The sequence below is a fragment of the Triticum urartu genome, chromosome 4 (assembly GCF_003073215.2).
Source record: "Triticum urartu cultivar G1812 chromosome 4, Tu2.1, whole genome shotgun sequence".
Lineage (NCBI taxonomy): Eukaryota > Viridiplantae > Streptophyta > Magnoliopsida > Poales > Poaceae > Triticum > Triticum urartu.
Window position 1 is genome coordinate 291,425,251 of NC_053025.1, and position 24,938 is coordinate 291,450,188.

Genomic DNA, 24,938 nt, shown 5'->3' on the forward strand with positions numbered 1-24,938 from the left:
TAGCTTACTCATAACAGAAGGTGAATCAAGTGCAAAGCTAGATGGCAGTTCCTTACCTCCCCTCGTAGTTGAGGGATAAATTGTTGTCTTAGCGTCTTTCAAGTTCTTCATAGTGTCCAGTAGATATAAATCCCAAGTGACTCAAAGAATAGAGCTATGCTCCCCGGCAACGGCGCCAGAAATTAGTCTTGATAACCCACAAGTATAGGGGATCGCAACAGCTTTCGAGGGTAGAGTATTCAACCCAAATTTATTGATTCGACACAAGGGGAGCCAAAGAATATTTTCAAGTATTAGCAACTGAGTTGTCAATTCAACCACACCTGGAAACTTAGTATCTGCAGCAAAGTGTTTAGTAGCAAAGTAATATGATAGTGGTGCTAGCGGCAACAAAAGTAAAGACAGCAAAAGTAATGTTTTTGGTATTTTGTAGTGATTGTAACAGTAGCAGCGGGAAAGTAAATACGCGTAAACCAGTACTTGGAAAACTCGTAGGCACCGGATCAGTGATGGACAATTATGCCTAATGCGGTTCATCATGTAACAGTCATAACATAGGGTGACACAGAACTAGCTCCAATTCATCAATGTAATGTAGGCATGTATTCCGTATATAGCCATACGTGCTTATGGAAAAGAACTTGCATGACATCTTTTGTCCTACCCTCCCGTGGCAGCGGGGTCCTATTGGAAACTAAGGGATATTAAGGCCTCCTTTTAATAGAGAACCGGAACAAAGCATTAGCACATAGTGAATACATGAACTCCTCAAACTATGGTCATCACCGGGAGTGGTCCCGATTATTGTCACTTCGGGGTTGCTGGATCATAACACATAGTAGGTGACTATAGACTTGCAAGATAGGATCAAGAACTCACATATATTCATGAAAACATAATAGGTTCAGATCTGAAATCATGGCACTCGGGCCCTAGTGACAAGCATTAAGCATAGCAAAGTCATAGCAACATCAATCTCAGAACATAATGGATACTAGGGATCAAACCCTAACAAAACTAACTCGATTACATGATAAATCTCATCCAACCCATCACCGTCCAGCAAGCCTACGATGGAATTACTCACGCACGGCGGTGAGCATCATGAAATTGGTGATGGAGGATGGTTGATGATGACGACGGCGATGAATCCCCCTCTCCGGAGCCCCGAACGGACTCCACATCAGCCCTCCCAAGAGGTGTTAGGGCTTGGCGGCGGCTCTGTATCGTAAAACGCAATGATTTCTTCTTTCTAATTTTTTTCTCTCCGAAAGCAAATATATAGAGTTGGAGTTGGCGTCGGAGGGCATCCAGGGGGCCCACGAGGTAGGGGGCGCGCCCTAGAGGGGGGGCGCCCCCCACCCTCGTGGACAGGGTGTGGGCCCCCTGGTCTTCATCTCAGGTCTCATAATTACTCATATCAATAGCATAATCAACTAGCAAGTCATAATAATAAATCTCGGATGACAACACTTTCTCAAAACAATCATAATATGATATAACAAGATGGTATCTTGCTAGCCCTTTCTGAGACCGCAAAACATAAATGCAAAGCACCTTTAAAGATCAAGGACTGACTAGACATTGTAATTCATGGTAAAAGAGATCCAATCATAGTCACACCCAACATAGATTAATAGTGATGAATGCAAATGACAGCTGTGCTCTCCAGCTAGTGCTTTTTAATAAGAGGGTGATGACTCAACATAAAAGTAAATGGATAGGCCCTTCACAGAGGGAAGCATGGATTTGTAGAGGTGCAAGAGCTCGATTTTGAAATAGAGATAAATTGCATTTTGAGCGGTATACTTTCATTGTCAACGTAACAACTAAGAGATGGCGATATCTTCCATGCTAAACACATTATAGGCGGTTCCCAAATAGAATGGTAAAGTTTATACTCCCCCTCCACCAACAAGCATCAATCCATGACTTGCTCGAAACAACGAGTGTCTCCAACATACATCAGGTCCCAGGGGGAGTTTTATTTGCAATTAATTTTGATTTGGTTTGCATAAAGCATGGGACTGGGCATCCCGGTGACCAGCCATTTTCTCGTGAGTGAGGAGCGGAGTCCACTCCTCTTGAGAATAACCCGCCTAACACGGAAGATAAGGACAACCTTGGTTGATACATGAGCTATTCGAGCATACAAAACAGAATGTTTATTTGAAGGTTTAGAGTTTGGCACATACAAATTTACTTGGAACGGCACATAGATACCGCATATAGGAAGGTATGGTGGACTCATCTGGAATAACTTTGGGGTTTAAGGGATTGGATGCACAAGCAGTATTCCCGCTTAGTACAAGTGAAGGCTAGCAAAAGACTGGGAAGCGACCAACTAGAGAGCGACAACAGCCATGTACATGCATTAAAATTAATAAACATTGGATGCAAGCATGAGTAGCATATAATCCACCATGAACATAAATATCGTGAAGGCTATGTTGATTTTGTTTCAAATACATGCGTGAACATGTGCCAAGTCAAGTCACTTAAATCATTCAAAGGAGGATACCACCCCATCATACCACATCATAACCATCTCAATAGCATGTTGGCACACAAGGTAAATCATTATAACTCATAGCTAATCAAGCATGGCACAAGCAACTACGATCTCTAATTGTCATTGCAAACATGTTTATTCATAATAAGCTGAATCAAGAACGAGGGGCTCATCATATTTACAAAAACAAAAGAGGTCGAGTTCATACCAGCTTTTCTCATCTCAGCCAGTCCATCATATATCATCATAATTGCCTTTCACTTGCACGACCGAACAGTGTGAATAATAATAAGAGTGTACGTGCATTGGACTAAGCTGGAATCTGCGAGCATTCAATAAACAGGAGAAGAAAAGGCAATATGGGCTCTTGGTTAAATCAACAATAATGCATATAAGAGCCACTTCAACAATTTAATTATGGTCTTCTCCTACTGACCCCCAAAGAAAAGAAAAGAAATAAAACTATTTACACGGGAAAGCTCCCAACAAGCAAAAGAAGAACTGGAAATATTTTTGGGTTTTCTTTTTAATTATTACTACTACAACAGAAAAATAAACTACTACTAATTTTTTGGTTTTTCTTAAGGTTTAACAAACACATAAGAAGAAAGCAGGCAAAAGAAAATAAACTAGCATGGATATTACAGTGAAAGAGTATGAGCACCGACATTTAGCAATGAGTGTGTGTGAACATAAATGTAATGTCAGTGAGAAATACGTATTCCCCCAAGCTTAGGCTTTTGGCCTAAGTTGGTCTATTGCCAGGGATAGCCTGGCGGGTACCCGTAGGTGTATCTGGGGTCGTACTGCAACGAAGAATAGTTGGGATCATACTGATGTGCAGCGGTTATCGCCTGCTGAGCTGCAGCGTGGAGTCGAGCTGCCTCCGCTCTCCTCTCGTACTCTTCTGCCTCCTCTCTGGTAATAACATATTTTCTTTTTGTCTGTGAACCAAAGAAGGCAGGAGCAGGGAGAGTAATACGGAAAACACGTCGTTTATCAAAAATTAAACGATATAAGAGAGGTGATTCAGGCCTCTCGACAAACTGGTGCGAAGCCATAGAGTTATAATCTAAATATGCAGGAGGCAACTCCATATCACCCTCAAGAATGTCTATCTCAAGAAAATGAGATAAGCGGGTTGCATAAATTCCTCCAAAGAAATCTCCATTATGTCTATTATGATGCAACCTACGAGCTACAATGGCTCCCATATGATAAGATTGGTCTCCTAACACAGCACTCCTAAGAATGCTAAGATTAGGGACACACATGTGGCATGCTTCATCTTTAGCATTTATGCATCTACCGATGAAGAGAGCAAAATAATGTATAGCAGGAAAGTGAATGCTCCCTATGGTAGCCTGCGTTATATCTCTAGATTCCCCCACGGTTATACTAGTAAGAAAGTTTCTAAATTCAGATTTAGGGGGATCCCTAACACTACCCCATGATGGAAGTTTGCAAGCAGAAGTGAAATCCTCTAAGTCCATGGTACAAGATTTGTCATAGAGATCAAACATGACTGAAGGAGAATTACGCGAAGATGAATACTCAAACCTCCTCACAAATGAACTTGTGAGATCATGATACTGGGGGCATTTGTTAGCCTCGAAATCCTCAAGACCGGCATTGCGCAAATATGCTTTGAATTCTTCTTTAATTCCCGCACGGTCCATAAAATTTTCCGACGGCTATTCGCAAGGCCGTACTGGAGCGTCTCTTGGTGGATCCTCGTCAGCATCGCGCATAGCAATCCTGGGTCCTTGCTTCTTAGAGGAACCACCTTGGAACATCTTCCTAAGCATATTGTTTTTCTCTGAAAAATTCTGAAATTTTTAGTAACTTCAAACAAAAGTGAACCAACTTCAATAAAACTGATAGCAACTACTCCTACAAGTGCCTAGAGCCTATATCAAGCATTAGAACTACTTAGAACCATATAAATTTGACATGCAAGCTCAAGAACATGGTCACCTATGCAGCACAAATTTGCAAAGAATAAAGCACTAGAACAAAAACTAATTGGACCAATGGAGGAGTCACATACCAAGGAACAATCTCCCCAAGCAGTTTTGCGAGAGGTGCTTTGAGCAAGGAGATCGAAAATCACAGCAAAAGTGGCTGTGCGCCCCTCCCACCCCATCTCACGTAACCAGGAGAGGTGGGGGCGCCTCCCCTCCTGGCTTGGGGGGCAAGTCTCCTAGGGGTGGGGGCGCCCAAAACCCATCTAGGGTTCCCTCCCTGGCCGCCGCCCCTCCCCTAGATGGGATCTGAATGGGCCGGCCCCCTCTCCCCTTCTCCTATAAATAGTGGGGGTGGGAGGGCTGCCAGACTACCTAGACCCTTCCCCTAGCGCAGTCCCTCCCCCTCTCATACACCTCCTCCTCCTCCGTAGCGCTTGGCGAAGCCCTGCCGGAGAACCACGAGCTCCATCACCACCACGCTGTCGTGCTGTTGGAGTTCTCCCTCAACTTCTCCTCTCTCCTTGCTCGATCAAGAAGGAGGAGACGTCCCCGGGCTGTACGTGTGTTGAACGCGGAGGCGCCATTGTTCGGCGCTTAGATCGGAATCGACCGCGATCTGAATCGCTGCGTGCACGACTCCACCAACCGCGTTCTTGTAACGCTTCCGCTTAGCGATCTCAAGGGTATGAAGATGAAATCCCTCTCTCTCTCGTTGCTACTATCTCCTAGATTGATCTTGGTGACACGTAGGAAAATTTTGAATTGTTGCTACATTCCCCAACACAACACTCTCCCCTCTCGTTGTTATGCATCACCTAGATGGATCTTCCGTGTGCGTAGGAGAATTTTTGAAATTACTGTGTTCCCAACAGTTACTTATTGCACTTTTTATCTTAAGAAGAGTTACTCTTCGTAAACCTATGAACTTCGATCTAGTTTTTACTATAGGGAACACTTTCAATAGCTTTCACTTGTACTTTGTTTTCAGTTACAATTCATTCCAAAAATAAAAAATAATTACCACATCATCCTTTAATATATTGTACACCTAGGAAATCAAGCAATTTTGACACCCTTGTTAGTGTTGTCACGAGCACAAGTGAAGTTTCATTTGTGTTATAGAACTTATCATTGGTGATGGAAAGTTGTAACTTCACATATCCATACATTGGTTTCTCTCCGAGGGAAAAGTCTGTTGCTTGCCGCAAACTCCTACACTTGGGAGCCCAACTAGTTGTTAGGCTATAACCTAGCAATCACCAGGGACTTCCAGCTGCAACCCTATTGTTGAGCAGCCACGTACAACTTAGTCAATAGTTGGTGGACAAGTGAAGTGGCCAATGTGTGGTACCAAATGAAAACTTTAACCTTGTTGCTCATGCTTCGTCTCTATGGGAGTTTTGGAAGGAGCATAATACATGTGCTTTCAACATTACCTCATCCCGACCATTTTGTTTTCATTGGATAATTCGAGGAGAATCGTCAATTTGGGACATTGCTGGGACAAAGCACCCATGAGACATTTTAATGTGAGAGTAGTCTTTTCATGTTTTGCCAAAGTTTTTATCTCCGTCCAAAAATAAAAAATTGCACTCATATAGGTGGCCAGGTGTGTTGAAATGAAGGTGAAAAGTGTAACTGCTAGAGGAGGGATCTCCCACTTTTGGCAAGGCTTGATGAAGGTTAATCCTATTTCCCAAACTTATGATAAAGGTGCGCCAGTGATGACAATGAAAACTCTTTTCTGTAAGGATGTGTGGATTAAGGATGTGGTTCTTGCTAGGAACTTTTTCAGATTGTATGCCATTTGCTTTACAAAGATGCTTATTGTGCAACAAGTTAATTCTGAAGGTTGGGATTGTGTGCAATTTAGAAGAGAACTATGGGTTGAGGTTGCTGAGTAATGGGAAGAACTAAAAAGATTTCTCAATGGCATCTCCTTGACTAAGGCCAGAGATAGCCAAATGTAAACCAAGTTCTAAGAAGTGGTTTACTGTTAGAGAAATGTATCTACGGATCAAATCAACAACCTTGGTTAGATATAGAGGGATGTGGAAAGTAGAAATGCCCCTAAAAATCAAGGTCTTGTGAATGATGTTCTTACTACTACCTCCATCCGGATTTATTGGTCCCCTCCGTATTTTGTGCCAGTTTTGACCCTAGATTTGACTAACAAAATATAAGTTGTTTGTAATAAAAATTATATTGTTGGGTTAGTTTGAAAGTGGTTTTCAATGATATTGTTTTTGTGGTACATAAGTTGCTTTTTTGTAGATAAAATAAAGGTCAAAGTTTGAACCAAAATACAAGGGGGCTAATAAATTCGGATGGAGGTAGTAGTATAGTATTAACTAAAGACAACCTGCTGATAAGAGTCTCAACTAGGAATGATCAATGTTATTTCCGTGGGTAGACAAATACAACAACACATTTGCTCTTTGAGTTAGGACCGGACAAATTAACTTGGAGAGTTGTCATGATATGCACTCAACCTGGTTAGCCAACTGAAAATGTTGATGTTTGGTTGGTGAGTGGCTCTATCTTTTTTTCCTCGCCATCAACTATAACACCCCAACCCCCACCTAGGCTTGCGGACATTATGCCTCGCTATCACTTGCGATCTAGACTGACCCCGTAGACCAGCACTTCTCTTTTATTCACACTTGATCCTCACTCATGTGCATCCGGGGAGAACTTCTTGTATGACCAGCCATCCTCGAATTACCCCATTCCAAGCATGATTAACTCATACGTTCATTGGAGACGAGCTTCCGATAAAGAAGGTGCACCTTGTTGACATGAGTTGTCTAACAATCCTATTCACACAAGTGCAAAGTAGCCCTCATGGGTGTAATTTCTTTGTGTTGGAAATATGAAAAACAAGATGTGTTACATGCTTTGATAAAAATATATCCTAAAAATCTTGCTACAGTCATTTGCAGTCTGTGTCATTCTCCTAATAGTTTGGCTATTCTACAGATAAGCCTAGGACAAAGAAGCATTGAAAAAGGAGTTGCAAGAATCAAGATGATGGTGGAGATCTACAACATAATCCATGGATGGGCGCCAATAGTCACCAGAATTGCATTTGGTGTAGGTCGAGCATCCTAGCATTTTCATGTCTCTAGTTAGCTTTTGAGGCTTTCTAGGTCAACTTAGTCTGTGTGGCTTGTAGTAAAATAGAGTTGTAGGTAATGTTAGCATCTCTACATGAATGTTCATGCATAATGCTTATGCTCTTCTCATTGCTCTAGATAGGGACTAAGGCTTTGGATGGTTACTTGGTTCTAGTTTATCACAAGGAAAACCTTTTCCGACTTCTTACGATTTCATGTATCTGAACTTGTATACTTGAATTTATATTTTTTTTAAATTGACGAGGAGGCTCGTTGTTTCAACAAAAGAGATGGTGGAAATTGGTAATCTTCTATATCTAAATACCTATCACCCATTAATCTATGCAAACATGCCACCTCAGCATGCTACATGCATGATAAAAATCCTATCCCACAACACGCAACCATGCATAGAAAAAAACCCACCTCAACATACAACATGCATTAGAATTTTCATTCTATTATGTTATTTATATTTAATAAATATTTTACATCTATAAAATAATCAAGGGTCATACATCATATGTATTTTCAGTTTTAGTTCTTATATTATTACTCAAAATAAATTTCATTGAAATATATTGTAAGACACTTTCACAACTTGGTGCGAGGTATACGGTTTCTCTCCATAATCTTTGTCTGTCACTATGGATGTTCACTCTCAGGGCATACGGTTTAGGCTGTCTGCACATGGAGATGAGCTCTTGGCCATACTCTTGAATGATCCCATTCCCAGGCAGCATCTCAACAGTTTTATTTTCCATGCTTTGCGCTCGATCATTGCCACGTATGGTCCTTGGAGAGAGGGATATGGTATGAGGAACACCACTGCTGTGGTTGTTGTTAGGGTTTCTCAGGATCCTGCTGGATTCCACTTCTCCCATATGCAGTCTTACAGTCACGCTCTGCACATTGCCTCATCTGTGATCACTGAGGAGATTTCTGAATCTACTGAAGGGGCAAGCATTGGTGGATCTGATCTGAATGTTAGGGAGGTTTCTGAATCTGCTGTCGAGGCAAGCAATGGTGATATGGATCTGAACTCTGCTTCCAGGATGACTGACATAGTTGGTCAACCAGCTCAAAAATGTGCCTTGGGCCAGGTGTGCCTGGGCTGCTACTCCCATTTCCACCTCGGAGGTCAGGCGTAGTCAACGCTCCAACAAGTTTAATGGCTTCAAAACCCATGCTCCCAAAGATACACACGTGTCTTCCTCCAAGGATAAGCCTCGTTCTATGCCCTCGATCGGATCCTCCAGCAATGGACCTAGGATTGATGATGCAGTTCCTCCTCCAACCCCAATCACCACGCTGCAAGAGATTGATGTTAACAGATGTGCCATTCATGAGGATGAACTGACCTCTGAAGCCTTGCTTGCTCCTGCGTCGGCTGCCAGTTCTTCTGAAGATCAGGGGCAGGTGGCCTCTCCCTCATTGGAGTAGTTTCTTCTTCTGCCATGCCACCTCTGTGATGCTGGAATGTGTTGTCTTGGAACATCAGAGGTCTCAGTTCGGAGAAGAAGCAGTTGGCCCTCTCTAGTGCCATCAGCAACAATGGGTGTGCGGTGGTTTGCTTGCAGGAAACCAAAATGTCGGATGTTTCTTTTGCTTTCCTAAAAACTTGTTTCCCTAGACAATTCGATCGCTTTGCTTTTGTTCCTTCCCATGGATCATCTGGTGGTATTCTTACCGTTTGGAAAAGCACTTTATTTGTGGGTACGGTTGTGTTCTCTAACGTCTTCGCGTTAGTCGTCAGTACTCAGTCCTCGCAGTCCTGGTCGCTCGCTAATGTTTATGGCCCGTGTGCGGGTGACTATCGTATTGCGTTTACTTCCTGGCTGTATGATGTTCGGATTCCTAATGATCAAGACTAGTTGCTCATCGGCGATTTTAATTAAATGCGAGCTCCTGACAACCGCAACAAACCTGGGGGGAACCTGAATGATATGATCACATTTAACGATATAATTCGCAAGCAACAACTTATCAAGCTTCCGGTTCAAGGTAGATCCTACACGTGGAGTAACATGCAACTTGATCCACTTCTTGAGCAAATCGACTGGTTCCTTACCTCCCTGCACTGGACCCATTCGTACCCTAGAACCCTAGTTAAACCCCTCGACAAACCAGTTTCAGGTCACATACCTTGCGTGGTTACCATTGAAACCAAGATTCCTCGAAGTAAGCTTTTTCATTTTGAATCGTTCTGGATTTTGCATCCTGGGTTTATGGATGTGGTACAACAAGTTTGGGACAAGCCATTCTATAATAAAAATGTTGCAGCTACGCTTAGTCACAAGTTCAAAGCCCTCCGTCAAGCCCTTAAGATTTGGAGTAAACATATTTCTCGGCTATCTATCGCAATCACCAATTGTAACGAGGTCCTTGCTGAGTTAGACGAACTGGAGAACAAACGTTGTCTCATGCTTCTAGAAGCAAATTTCAGAAGCATTCTTAAAGCACATCTTATCAGGCTGCTCAAATACCAGAAGCTTTACTGGAAAAAGCGTTGCACCATTCGTTGGATCAAGTTCTAAGACGAAAACACAAAGTTTTTTCAAGCTATTGCCACAGAAAGATATCGTAAAAACAACATTGCATCGTTCCGCACTGATGATGATCGAGTGGTGGAAGATCACCCTGGTAGGGAAGCACTCTTACACTCCACATACAAAACTAGGTTGGGGACCACTGCACAGTGTGATATGAAGTTTGACTTGCCTTCAATAATCCAATGTGCAAACAACCTTGACCTTCTCACTGAGCCGTTCTCACAGGAAGAAATCGATGGGGTCGTCAAGGAAATGCCTCCTGATCGTGCCCCTGGACCTGATGGTTTCAGTGGAGCTTTTCTCAAAACGTGCTGGCCGATCATCAAACATGATTTCTACTCGCTTTGCTCGCAATTCTATGAAGGGAATCTTGATATCACCAGCATCAATGATGGTCTCATCACCCTGATCCCCAAAGTAAACTTGCCTGAATCAGTCAATGATTATAGACCAATCACCCTGCTTAATTGCTGTCTGAAACTACTGACGAAACTCCTAGCCAATCGACTGCAATGCATCATTTTACAACTGGTGCACTGATAACACACAAGTATAGGGGATCGCAACAGTTTTTGATAAGTAAGAGTGTCGAACCCAATGAGGAGCTAAAGGTAGAACAAATATTCCCTCAAGTTCTATCGACCACCGATACAACTCTACGCACGCTTGACGTTCGCTTTACCTAGAACAAATATGAAACTAGAAGTACTTTGTATGCATTGTTGGATAGGTTTGCAAGAAAGTAAAGAGCACGAAAATAAACTAGGGGTTGTTAAGGTAAAGAAGCAACTAAAGTAAATATAGCAAGTGTGGAAAAGTGGTGGTAGGAGTTGCGAAATTGTCCCTTAAGAAATCGACTACTTTACTAGACCGATAGCAAGTATTATGTGGGAGAGGCCACTGCTAGCATGTCATCCCTTACTTGGAATTCTATGCACTTATGATTGGAACTATTAGCAAGCATCCGCAACTACTAATGTTCATTAAGGTAAATCCCAACCATAGCATTAAGATATATTGGTCCCCCTTCAAACCCGTATGCATCAATTTCTATGCTAGGTTGAAGCTTCTGTCACTCTTGCCCTCCAATACATAGTCCTATCAACATACAAACTAACCCTAGGGTGTGATCCACGCACGCAATCATATGATGGGCACCAAAGGACAGCAACATAACCACAAGAAAATTAAATCAATCATAGCAATTCATCAACCACCGATAGGACAACGAAAATCTACTTAGACATCATAGGATGGCAACACATCATTGGATAATAATATGAAGCACAAAGCACCATGTTCAAGTAGAGGGTACAGCGGGTTGCGGGAGAGTGGACCGCTGTAGATAGAGGGCGGAAGGTGATGGAGATGTTGGTGAAGATGGCGGAGGTGTTGGTGTAGATCGCGGTGATGATGATGGCCCCCGGTGGCACTCCGGTGCCACCGGAAGCGAGGGGGGAGAGCCCCCCTCCTTCTTCTTATTCCTTGACCTCCTCCCTAGATGGGAGAAGGGTTTCCCCTCTGGTCCATGGCCTCCATGGCACGGGAGGGGTGAGAGCCCCTCCGAGATTGGATCTGTCTCTTTGTCTCTCTCTGTTTCCGCGTTCTGGTCTAGCTCTGTTTCACCGTTTCGCGTATATATGGAGATCCGTAACTCCGATTGGCCTGAAACCTTCGCCGTGATTTTTTTCCGAATATTAGCTTTCTTGCGGAAAAAGAAGAGCGTCAACCGCCTTACGGTGGGCTCACGAGGGTAGGGGGCGCGCCCTAGGGGGGGCGCCCCCTGTCTCGTGACCACCTCGGGCACTGGTTCGCGTTGATTTTCCTTCCGAATTTTCCATATTTCCAAAAATAAGCTCCGTCCATTTTTATCCCGTTTGTACTCCGTTTGATATGGATATTCTGCGAAACCAAAAACATGCAACAGACAGGAATTGGCACTGGGCACTGGATCAATATGTTAGTCCCAAAAATAATATAAAAAGTTTCCAAAAAGTATATGAAAGTTGAATAATATTGGCATGGAACAATAAAAAATTATAGATACGACAGAGATGTATCAACATCCCCAAGATTAATTCCTGCTCGTCCTCGAGTAGGTAAATGATAAAAAAGATAATTTTTGATGTGGAATGCTACCTAGCATAATCTTGATCATATGTCTAATCATGGCATGAATATTAAGACATGAGTGATTCAAAGCAATAGTCTATCCTTTGACATAAAAATAATAACACTTCAAGCATACCAACCAAGCAATTATGTCTTATTGAAATAACATAGCCAAAGAAAGCTCATCCATACAAAATCATATAGTCTGGCTATGCTCCATATTCACCACACAAAGCATTCACATCATGCACAACCCCGATGACAAGCCAAGCAATTGTTTCATACTTTTGACGTTCTCAAACCTTTTCAACTTTCACGCAATACATGAGCGTGAGCCATGGACATAGCACTATAGGTGGAATAGAATGGTGGTTGTAGAGAAGACAAAAAGGAGAAGATAGTCTCACATCAACTAGGCGTATCAACGGGCTATGGAGATGCCCATCAATAGATATGAATGTGAGTGAGTAGGGATTGCCATGCAACGGATGCACTAGAGCTATAAGTGTATGAAAGCTCTAACTGAAACTAAGTGGGTGTGCATCCAACTTGCTTGCTCATGAAGACCTCGGGCATTTGAGGAAGCCCATCATCGGAATATACAAGCCAAGTTCTATAATAAAAATTCCCACTAGTATATGAAAGTGATAACTCAAGAGACTCTCTATATGAAGAACATGGTGCTACTTTGAAGCACAAGTGTGGAAAAAGGATAGTAGCACTGTCCCTTTTATTTATTTATTTATGTATTTTTTATTTGGCCTTCCTTTTTTATGGCCTTTCTCTTTTTTTTGGGACAATGCTCTATTGAATGATGATCATCACACTTCTATTTACTTACAACTCAATATTACAACCCGATACTAGAACAAAGATATGACTCTATATGAATGCCTCCGGCGGTGTACCGGGATGTGCAATGATCTAGCGTAGCAATGACATCAAAAAACGGACAAGCCATGAAAACATCATGCTAGCTATCTTACGATCATGCAAAGCAATATGACAATGATGCTCAAGTCATGTATATGATGATGATGGAAGTTGCATGGCAATATATCTCGGAATGGATATGGAAATGCCATAATAGTTAGGTATGGTGGCTGTTTTGAGGAAGGTATATGGTGGGTTTATGGTACCGGCGGAAGTTGCGCGGTACTAGAGAGGCTAGCAATGGTGGAAGGGTGAGAGTGCGTATAATCCATGGACTCAACATTAGTCATAAAGAACTCACATACTTATTGAAAAAATCTATTAGTCATCGAAACAAAGTACTATGCGCATGCTCCTAGGGGGATAGATTGGTAGGGAAAGACCATCGCTCATCCCCGACCGCCACTCATAAGGAAGACAATCAATAAACACCTCATGCTCCGACTTCGTTACATAACGGTTCACCATACGTGCATGCTACGGGACTTGCAAACCTCAACACAAGTATTTCTCAATTTCACAATTACTCGACTAGTATGACTCTAATATCACCATCTTTATATCGCAAAACTATTGCAAGGAATCAAACATATCATATTCAGCGATCTACAAGTTTATGTAGGATTTTATGACTAACCATGTGAATGACCAGTTCCTGTCATCTCTCTAAATAGATATAAGTGAAGCAAGAGAGTTTAATTCTTTCTACAAAAGATATGCCCGTGCTCTAACAAATATAAGTGAAGCAAAAGAGCATTCTACAAATGGCGGTTGTCTATGTAAAGAGAAACAGGCAATCCAAACTTCAAATGATATAAGTGAAGCACATGAAGCATTCTATAAAGCCATACTCAAAAGATATAAGTGAAGTGCAATGAGCATTCTATAAATCAACCAAGGACTATCTCATACCATCATGGTGCATAAAAGAAAAATAAAAACCTAAATGCAAAAGACGCTCCAAGACTTGCACATATCGCATGAATGAAACGAATCCGAAAACATACTAATATTTGTTGAAGAAAGAGGGGATGCCTCCCCAGCATCCCCAAGCTTAGACGCTTGAGTATCCTTGAATATTTACTTGGGGTGCCTCGGGCATCCCCAAGCTTGAGCTCTTGCCTCTCTTCCTTCTTCTCACATCGAGACCTTCTCAATCATCGAACACTTCATCCACACAAAACTTCAACAGAAAACTCGGTAAGATCTGTTAGTATAATAAAGCAAATCACTACTCTAAGTACTGTTGCAAACCAATTCATATTTTGTTTTTGCATTTTTTTTCTACTGTAATATAACTTTTTCATGGCTTAATCCACTGATATAAATTGATAGTTTCATCAAAAGAAGCAAACTATGCATCAAAAACAGAATCTGTCTAAAACAGAACAGTCTGTAGCAATCTGAACATTCACCATACTTCTGATACTTGAAAAATTCTACCAAAATTAGGAAAAATAATCAATTTGTATAGGAATACAGTGCAAAAATAATCAGAACCATTCGACATTCCAGCTAAAAATGTAAAATCGCACACTACAGCCAAAGTTTCTGTCCTGCACCGTACAAACCATCAAGCAAATGTAAACATCCTAAAGGCAAACCTTGGCACATTATTTTTATAATACAATGGAATTGTACAAGGGGATAATTATTTTTGTTGAAAGGTTTCTGTAATTAAGATCCACAAAGTTCCCACGGGCATGAACAAAGTTCAAGGACGTCCCCCACTTTCACAATGCTCGTCTCTCTCACTTTCACTTTTCTTTTTGAAAAAGTTTTGGGTTCCCCTCTTTATTTTTGTTGTTTTTAAACTATATGAAAGCACTCAACAGAAATAAATCTCTAGAACTTCCGGGTTGTCTCCCTGGCAGCGCTTTCTTTAAAGCCATTAAGCTAGGCATATAGTGCTCGAGTAGTGAATCCACCCGGATCCCAAGGTATATCAAAGCCAATTTTAATTAACAATGATTTGTAATTTAGTATTGAGCACAAAGTAAAATATATCATGTAACAATGAAGTCTAACTCTCTTCCTATGCATTGGCATGTCATAAAAGAACAATTCATGCACACAAAGTAAAGGCCAATGCATAGTATAAACAGTTTCTTGCAATTTTATCGTATTGGAAACATAGAGAGGTGGAGATATAGTTCCTCTCTCATAATAATTGCAAGTAGGAGCAGCAAGCACATGCATATTATATTCATTAAAATCATCATGTGTAACATTAAAAGGCAACCCATCAATATAATCCTTAATAAGTGCAAACTTCTCCGATATAGTATAATTGGGAGAATTCAAAAAGATAATAGGACTATCATGCGTGGGTGCAATAGCAACAATTTCATGTTTAACATAAGGAACTATAGCAAGTTCATCTCCATAAGCATAATTCATATTGGCATCTTGGCCACAAGCATCATCAAAAAGGGATATTTCAAAAGAATCGACGGGATCATAGCAATTATCATAATATTCATCCTTTGGTAAGCATGAAGGGGAATTAAACAATGTATGAGTTGAAGAGTTACTCTCATTAGAAGGTGGGCACGGGTAGCTAATCCGCTCTTCCTCCTTTTGTTCTTCGCTCTCCTCATCATCTTTTTCATCCAATGAGCTCACAGTTTCATCAATTTCTTCTTCCATAGACTCCTGCAAAATATTAGTCTCTTCTTGGACAGCGGAGTAGTACTCAATATATGGTTCAACATAGGCATTAGAAGCATAATTATCATAGCAATATTTAAATATGGCAAAAATTTCAGATTTGTGAAGAGTAGCATCATACTTTTCAATCAAAGAAGCAATTTCAAAAGCACCCTTAAAAGCAACAAATTCTTCAATTTGTTGAACATCATAGTAATTATAAACACCCTTAGCATATGAAGATAAGATTCCATTATCAATAAACTCACATTGGTAGGGAAGGTGTTTCTTAGGGTTTTCAGAACAACAAGTAAAATCATATATTTCACATAAATTCCAAGCATACCATTGCAAACGTTGAATTTGATCCCATAATAGTTTCCCTTTTTCAGATATATGGTGTCGCACATAACAAGCATGCTCATCTAAAGATTTTCCCCCAACTAAGCTAGTTGGGGTTTCGGCACGAGCACAAAGGGATCGAAGATGATCCAAGTAATAAGCTTCAACAGTGTGATAGATTTTGAGTGGTTCTTCAACCATTGGTTCAGTAGGTACAACTATTTTTTTTGGTATTTTGCGTTTCCTACCCATAACTAAAGATAGAAAACAACTAAGAACAGCAAATAAAAATTACTTAGGGATAAAGCAAACAAGCACACACGAGAATATTCACCCCACGCTATTGCTCCCCGGCAACGGCACCAGAAAAAGGTCTTGATAACCCACAAGTATAGGGGATCACAACAGTTTTCGATAAGTAAGAGTGTCGAACCCAACGAGGAGCTAATGGTAGAACAAATATTCCCTCAAGTTCTATCGACCACCGATACAACTCTACGCACGCTTGACGTTCGCTTTACCTAGAACAAGTATGAAACTAGAATTACTTTGTAGGCGTTGTTGGATAGGTTTGCAAGAAAGTAAAGAGCATGAAAATAAAACTAGGGGCTATTAAGGTAAAGAAGCAACTAAAGTAAATATAGCGAGTGTGGAAAAGTGGTGGTAGGAGTTGTGAAATTTTCCCTTAAGCAATTGACTACTTTACTAGACCAATAGCAAGTATTATGTGGGAGAGGCCACTGCTAGCATGTCATCCCTTACTTGGAATTCTATGCACTTATGATTGGAACTATTAGCAAGCATCCTCAACTACTAATGTTCATTAAGGTAAATCCCAACCATAGCATTAAGATATATTGGCCCCCCTTCAATCACGTATGCATCAATTTCTATGCTAGGTTGAAGCTTCTGTCACTCTTGCCCTCTAATACAGTCCTATCAACATACAAACTAACCCTAGGGTGTGATCCACGCGCGCAATCATATGATGGGCACCAAAGGACATCAACATAACCACAAGAAAATTAAATCAATCATAGCAATTCATCAACCACCGATAGGACAATGAAAATCTACTCAGACATCATAGGATGGCAACACATCATTGGATAATAATATGAAGCATAAAGCACCATGTTCAAGTAGAGGGTACAACGGGTTGAGGGAGAGTGGACCACTGTAGATAGAGGGGGGAAGGTGATGGAGATGTTGGTGAAGATGGCGGAGGTGTTGGTGTAGATCGCGGTGATGATGATGGCCCCCGGTGGCACTCCGGTGCCACCGGAAGCGAGGGGGAGAGAGCCCCCTCCTCCTTCTTCTTCCTTGATCTCCTCCCTAGATGGGAGAAGGGTTTCCCCTCTGGTCCATGTCCTCCATGGCACGGGAGGGGCGAGAGCCCCTCCGAGATTGGATCTGTCTCTTTGTCTCTCTCTGTTTCTGCGTTCTGGTCTGACTCTGTTTCACCGTTTTGCGTATATATGGAGATCTGTAACTCCGATTGGCCTGAAACCTTCGCCGTGATTTTTTTCCGAATATTAGCTTTATTTCGGCAAAAGAAGAGCGCCAACCGCCTTATGGTGGGCTCACGAGGGTAGGGGCGCGCCCTAGGGGGGCGCCCCCTGTCTCGTGACCACCTCGGGCACTGGTTCGCGTTGATTTTCCTTCCGAATTTTCCATATTTCCAAAAATAAGCTCCGTCCGTTTTTATCCCGTTTGTACTCCGTTTGTTATGGATATTCTGCAAAACCAAAAACATGCAACAGACAGGAACTGGCACTAGGCACTGGATCAATATGTTAGTCCCAAAAATAATATAAAAAGTTGCCAAAAAGTATATGAAAGTTGAATAATATTGGCATGGAACAATCAAAAATTATAGATACGACGGAGACGTATCATGCACCACAACCAATATGGCTTCCTTAAAGGAAGAACCATCCAAGATTGCCTTGCATGGGCCTACCACTACATTCATCAATGCCATGCTTCTGGTCGGGAGATCATTCTTCTCAAGCTTTATGTTAGGCGCAGTACTCATACAGGAACTTATGAGCAAGAATTGCTCTATAAATCACCATCTACATTAGATATATCTTCTGAAACTTTTTTCAAATCCAAAAGTTCAGTACCTTCCTACAAATTAGTGAATTAGGAGAGGGGCTCTTTTGTGTAGAAAAATAAAAGGCAGGGCAATCTTTCAAACTTGCATCCGAAATGTGAAATATGTATACAAAGAGGGAGAGATGAAGACAATGCAGCAGGGTTGGTTATCTAATTGGCTAGTCAAACATGAGGTGGTTCATAGATCTTTGGGCTTTGATCACCGAGGAATAGAGACTTTACAAATAAAAGCAGGGGATTGGGATTCCATTGCTGTCATTTTATATGTATATGGTTACAATTATTTACGCTCCCAATGTGCTTATGATGTAGCACCCGGTGGATCTTTAGCTAGCGTGTATCATCTTACGAGAATACAATATGGTATAGATAATCCAGAAGAAGTCTGCATAAAAGTCTTTGCCCAAAAGGATAATCCTAGAATTCCGTTTGCCTTCTGGATTTGGAGAAGTGCCGATTTTCAAGAACGCGGATCTTATGATATGGTGGGAATCTCTTATGATAATCATCTGTGCCTTAAACATATCCTAATGCCTGAAAGTTGGATAGGCTGGCTCTTATGTAAGGATTATATAACCCCCAATTTTTCTGAAATACAAGATGCTCATTGAATGATAAGAAATTCATGCTCACTTATACAACACAACTCAAGATTTTATTCAAGTCAAGGAATATTTTTAGGTTCTTTTCCTAGATGAAACGGAATGCCTATTTATAATTAATTACTAATTATACAAAAGCATTCCAAATAGACTAAGCAAAAAAGGGTTTCATTTGGATTCCCCTATTTTGAAATTCGCATATTAATTTCCTTCATATGAACAGAAAAATAGGATGACTCAAAGAAGTTCTCTACCGGGAACTTTGTACCGCGCACATTACTTAGCACAACTAGGAAAATAAGATAAGATAAATATAATCAAGACTAAAAAAATATTCATCGGAATAGCAGAATACAAAATTATGAAACGCAAAAAAATAAAGGGGAATCTCACCCCCTTCTTTATCATAAAGAAAAGATATATTTTAAAACTTCTTTAAAAATAAAAAGAAGTGCCTCTATATTTATATTATAAATTTATCCACTTAGATGAATAATTATTATTAATGAATATGTATCACAATCCATCTCGAGGTATTTGGATCAATACCTATTCGGTGGTTCTTTTTTTTCTCTGCCAGGAACCAGATTTGAACTGGTGACACGAGGATTTTCAGTCCTCTGCTCTACCAACTGAGCTATCCTGACCTTTTCTTGCGCATCATCCTAGTAGAGTATTTGTATCTATGTCAATTAAAATGGCTAAAAATTAATTAAAGTATTTCAAATTTTAAATTTGAAAATGGGGGGGGGGGTAGTCCTATGCATTGTGCATGGTTTACTTAAATAAAACTTAAAATAGAGTGAATAACCAAGATTTCTTGCCGATACTCTAATAAAAAGAAATCTATTCAATGAACAGGATAAGATCCATTGAGTTCTCTTTGCATTCCTTTGTGAAAGAGTAGAATGAGAAAACTAATGAATCTTAAACCCATTGCATTGATAAAAAGAAAAAAGTGCATTGATAAAAAGAAAAAAAGAGGATAAATAATAATAATATAGTATAGTTAGGGAATAAAAGAGGATTTGGCGATAGAGGTTTTCCTTTTACTAGAAATTTCATTGTTGTCAGATTTTCCTTTTACAACTTATAAAGTCGACAATTTTTCCTTTTACTAGAAATTTCATTGTTGTCAGTATTGACATGTAGAATGGGACTCTCTCTTTGTCCTTGTCTGATTAATCTAGTTTTTTAAAGATCTCGAAAACTTTGAATTTGAATTGAAGAATTTGATTATTCAATATTCGATTGGAGTGGATTTACAATAATAAAAAAATTATGATATGAGTTTTTTTATTTCATAATCATTATCATTTCTAATTTCATTTTTAAAAAAGATAAAGAACCTATATTATAATTATAATATTGTGACACCTCCGATTCAATCGTACACTAATCATACACACAAACGTGTACGATCAAGGTCAAGGACTCACGGAAAGATATCACAACACAACTCTACAAATAGAATAAGTCATACAGGCATCATATTACAAGCCAGGGGCCTCGAGGGATCGAATACAAGAGCTCGATCATAGACGAGTCAGCGGAAGCAACAATACCTAAGTACAGACATAAGTTAAACAAGTTTGCCTTAAGAAGGCTAGCACAAACTGGGATACAGATCGAAAGAGGAGCAGGCCTCCTCCCTGGGATCCTCCTAAACTACTCCTGATCGTCGTCAGCGGCCTACACGTATTAGTAGGCACCTCCAGAGTAGTAGGAGTCGTCGTCAACGGTGGTGTCTTGCTCCTGGACTCCAACGTCTGGTCGTAGCAATCGGGTATAGGAAGGGGGAAAAGGGGGAGCAAAGCAACCGTGAGTACTCATCCAAAGTACTCGCAAGCAAGGAGCTACACTACATATGTATGCATTGGTATCAAATGGAAAAGGGGTAGCATATGTGGACTGAACTGCGAAATGCCGGAATAAGAGAGTAGATGGTAAGTTCACCAAGTAACATCGCATAGCATAATCCTACCCGATGATCCTCCCCTCGTCACCATGTGAGAGAGCGATCACCGGTTGTATCTGGCACTTGGAAGGATGTGTTTTATTAAGTATCTGGTTCTAGTTGTCATAAGGTCAAGGTACAACTCCAAGTCGTCCTGTTACCGAAGATCACGGCTATTCGAATAGATTAACTTCCTTGTAGGGGTGCACCACATTTCCCAACACGCTCGATCCCCTTTTGCTCGGACACACTTGTCTGGGTCATGCCCAGCCTCGGAAGATCAACATGTCGCAACCCTACCTAGGCACAACAGAGAGGTCAGCACGCTGGTCTAAATCCTATGGTGAAGGGGTCTGGGCCCATCACCCATTGCACACCTGCACGTTGCGTACGCGGCCGGTGAGCAGACCTAGCCTCCCTTATATAGGAGCAAGTGTTCCAGTCCAACCCGGCGCGCGCCGCTCAGTCGCTAACGTCACGAAGGCTTCGGCTGATACCACGACATCGAGTGCCCATAACTGTTACCGCATAGTTGGTTAGTGCGTATAGGCCAGTGGCCAGACTCAGATCAAATACCAAGATCTCATTAAGTGTGTTATTTTGAAGTAACCGCAAACACCGACCAGGGCCAGGCCCACCTCTCTCCTGGGTGGTCTCAACCTGCCCTGTCGCTCCACCACAAAGTAACAGTTGGGGGCCATCGGGAACCCAGGCCCACCACTACCTTGATGGAACCACCTGCCCCTTCATCCCCCATATCCGAATCACTTGCGGGTACTCAACGAGCCGACCCGACTTTAGTCACAACATGTATCACGTGTAATATGTATAGTATATATACCCCTGATCACCTCCCAAGTGATCAAGGCCCGATAGTATAGCATGGCAGACGGACAAGAATGAAGGGCCACTGATGGAAAAATATCATCCTATACTAAGCAATTAGGATTGCAGGTAAAGGTAACAACAGTAGTAGCAAAGACAGGCTATGCATCAGGATAGGATTAACGGTAAGCAGTAACAAGCTACACTACTCTAATGCAAGCAGTAGAGAGAAGAATAGGCGATATCGGGTTGATCAAAGGGGGGGCTTGCCTGGTTGCTCTGGCAAGTAGGGGTCGTCAACAACGTAGTTGATCGGGGCATCAGCAGCGGCGTCAGTCTCATAGTCTACCGGAGAGAAGAGGGGGAGGAAACAACGAATACAATGCAAATAGATGCATAACAATGCATGACATGACAATGAGTGGTGCTAGGTGTGCCCTAACGCAGTAGGAGGCGATACCGGCGAAGGGTGAAAACATCCGGGAAAGTATCCCCGGTGTTTCGCGTTTTTAGATGGATGAATCAGAGGGGGAAAGTTGTGTGTTTGCTATGCTAGGGATGCGTGGCGGACGAACGGGCTGCGTACCGGATTCGTCTCGTCGTTCTGAGCAACTTTCATGTACAAAGTTTTTCCATCCGAGCTACGGTTTATTTTATATTAATTTTAAAAGATTTAAATCATTTTTAGGATTATTTAATTATTTTAAATCAACATTATCCAGAATAGTGTTGCTGGCGTCATCATGACGTCAGCAGTCAACTATGACCGTTGACTGGTCAAACTGACAGATGGGGCCCGTTTGTCATAGACTCTCTAATCTAATTAGGTTTTAATTAATTAACACTAGCTAATTAGGTTAATTAAACATAATTAACTAAGTTAATTATTTAATCTAATTAATTATTTGATATATTTTTTAATATATATTTTTTAAATCTTTTTTTAAAGGCCAGGGAACTAGGCCTGCATGTAAGTGGCCTAGGGGGGTTTGTGGGTGCTGGGCAAAACGGGCAGCAGGCGTCTGGGCGTTGTCGAACCGGGCAGAGGGCTGCGGGGCGCCGGGGGCCACGGCGCTGGCCAGGCGGCCGGAGCGGCAGCCGCGGCGGCGAAAGGAGGCGCGGGGACGCGGGGCGGCTGTGCTCAGCGAGCAAGTGCAGTGGGGCGGAGCGGGGAGCGAGGGGGAGGGGAGCGGTAGCGCAGGTGAGCCGCGCGGTAGGGTGTGGAGCAGCAGCGCCGGCGAGAGGGGCTGCGCGGGCGGGGAGGCCACAACACGGGCGCTGGTGACCAGCAGGCAGGGACAGACGGCCTCGGGCGGATGAGCGTGGCCAGGGGCGCGCAGGGTGCGCACGGCGGTGGCGGCGGCCAGAGGTGGGAGCGCGCGAACGCGGACCAGAAGGACAAGGACGGCAGCGGGATTGGCACGGGCACGGGAATAGGACCGCGTCCTTCAACACGCCGAATTGGAGGCGCGGGTGTCTACGACGTCCGATTTGACGAGGAAAAGAGGGGAACGGACGGCAAAGCTGACCGCGAGGAGGTGGATGGCGAGCTCGTCGAGGGTCGGGGTGGACCGGAGTGTCTTGATGGCGATGGCGCGCGTCAGCCGCAAATGAGGAATAAGATGCGAGAGACAAAGATGGGGGCGTCCCGGCTCCAATCTGGTGATGTATAGGGCGTAGCGAACGATGGTGGCTCTCCTGAGCACCGAGGCGCTGCAAGGGGAAGCCGGTGGTCATGTGAGCGACGGCGACACGCACTGGGCCTCACGGGTGAGCTCAAATCGAAGGGGGTGAGACAAGGGGGAGGAGTATGGGCGGACTACGGTTCGTGGTGGAGGCGTGGGCGGCCTTGTAGCCGTCGACGCTACAGGGGGATGACGTCGTGTCGTCCATCCCACGGCGCATCGTGTGCGCGGGCTCGGGCATGCTGCCACAGAAGGGGAGGGAGAAGACGACAGAGATGGGGGAAGGCAGGCTGGGCCGGCCATTAGTTAGGTGGGCCAAAGAGAGCAGTACTTTAGGTCCACCTCTCTTTTCTTTCTTTAATTTTCTTTTATATCTTCTGTTTTCTATTTTGCCACTGTTTAGCATTTTAGTTTAGTACCAAATGACTTTTGTAATAAATGGAATTTAGCACCTAATTCAATCATAGTGTTTAGGGACCACCCACAAATCTTCGGATTATTTTGAAAGGCTTAAATATTGGTTTATTTGAAAAGGCCAAAATAATTGCTGCTGGACCCTTTATTATTTTCCTAGGAATTTATCTGTGAGTCTAAGTCTGTTTGTTTCTACATGACAATTCCCTAGTGAATATTGGCAACATCCCCAACATTTTAGTTTTGCAATTTGAAGAAATTCTATTTTGACTTTATTTTCAATTTTGAATTTAAACTTGGTTTGGATTAAGTGAGCTTTAGCAAACTAGTTGCAATGACATGGCACCATTAACAAAGGTTTACTGTAGCTTAATTACCGAGGCATCACAAATCTCCCCCACTACAAGAAATCTCGTCCCGAGATTTGGGAGCGGGAGTAAGGGGGAAGGGATTTGGTTACGAAATTCTAACGGATCTTCTCGGTCTTGGTTGATCTTCTCGAAGAAGTTGACTGCTTCCATTGGTGTCTCCATTCCTTTGCTTTAGGTTATCAGGATAAGTCATCAGCCTTTCTTGGTGAACTCCATCGTACTTACGAATAGGAAAGGGGCAGCCCGACAACGATAGAATGCTATCAGGGGAAATCATCTGGGGGTTATCCCATGAATGATCACATAAGTAACTCTCGAATTGGTCAAATGAAATGCATTTAGAGTCGATCAAGAAGGTACGGTAAGAAGTTTTAAGCGGTTAGTCAACCGTTCGATGTCTTAATCAAGGCATGAAAGGGGTTCAGAGCAGCGGGAATAGGTGTCGCATCTGATACTAGAATAGGTCATCTTTAGGAAGGTGACACCTGAACTACATATGGGGTCAAACGTGCGGAATACTTTGGCAACAGGGGTGTACAGGAGAGTCAGGTTTGGATCCTGTGGAATTGTGGGTTATGGGCCCACCTTGTGGGTTAGAAATAGGAGGTGCAGCGATATCTTGCACGGTTATGATAGCAAGGCATGCCAGAGAATAGCCTATCGGTTATGTCGGCAACAACATCGGTACCAAGGGAGAGGGACGATGAGAACCATTTTCCTGCTCGTTGAACGAGGCGAACCAATAGGTAAAGTTCTCGTCCATCGGCGGTTACCGGAAAG

General features: G+C 42.3%; 1 non-coding gene across 1 annotated transcript; it reads right to left on the bottom strand.

The window, feature by feature from the left end:
• Window positions 1-19,480: 19,480 nt before the first annotated feature.
• On the bottom strand, window positions 19,481-19,553 carry TRNAF-GAA. Its single transcript has one exon. It is a non-coding gene; the product is annotated as a tRNA-Phe (tRNA).
• Between the last annotated feature and the right edge of the window lie 5,385 nt (window positions 19,554-24,938).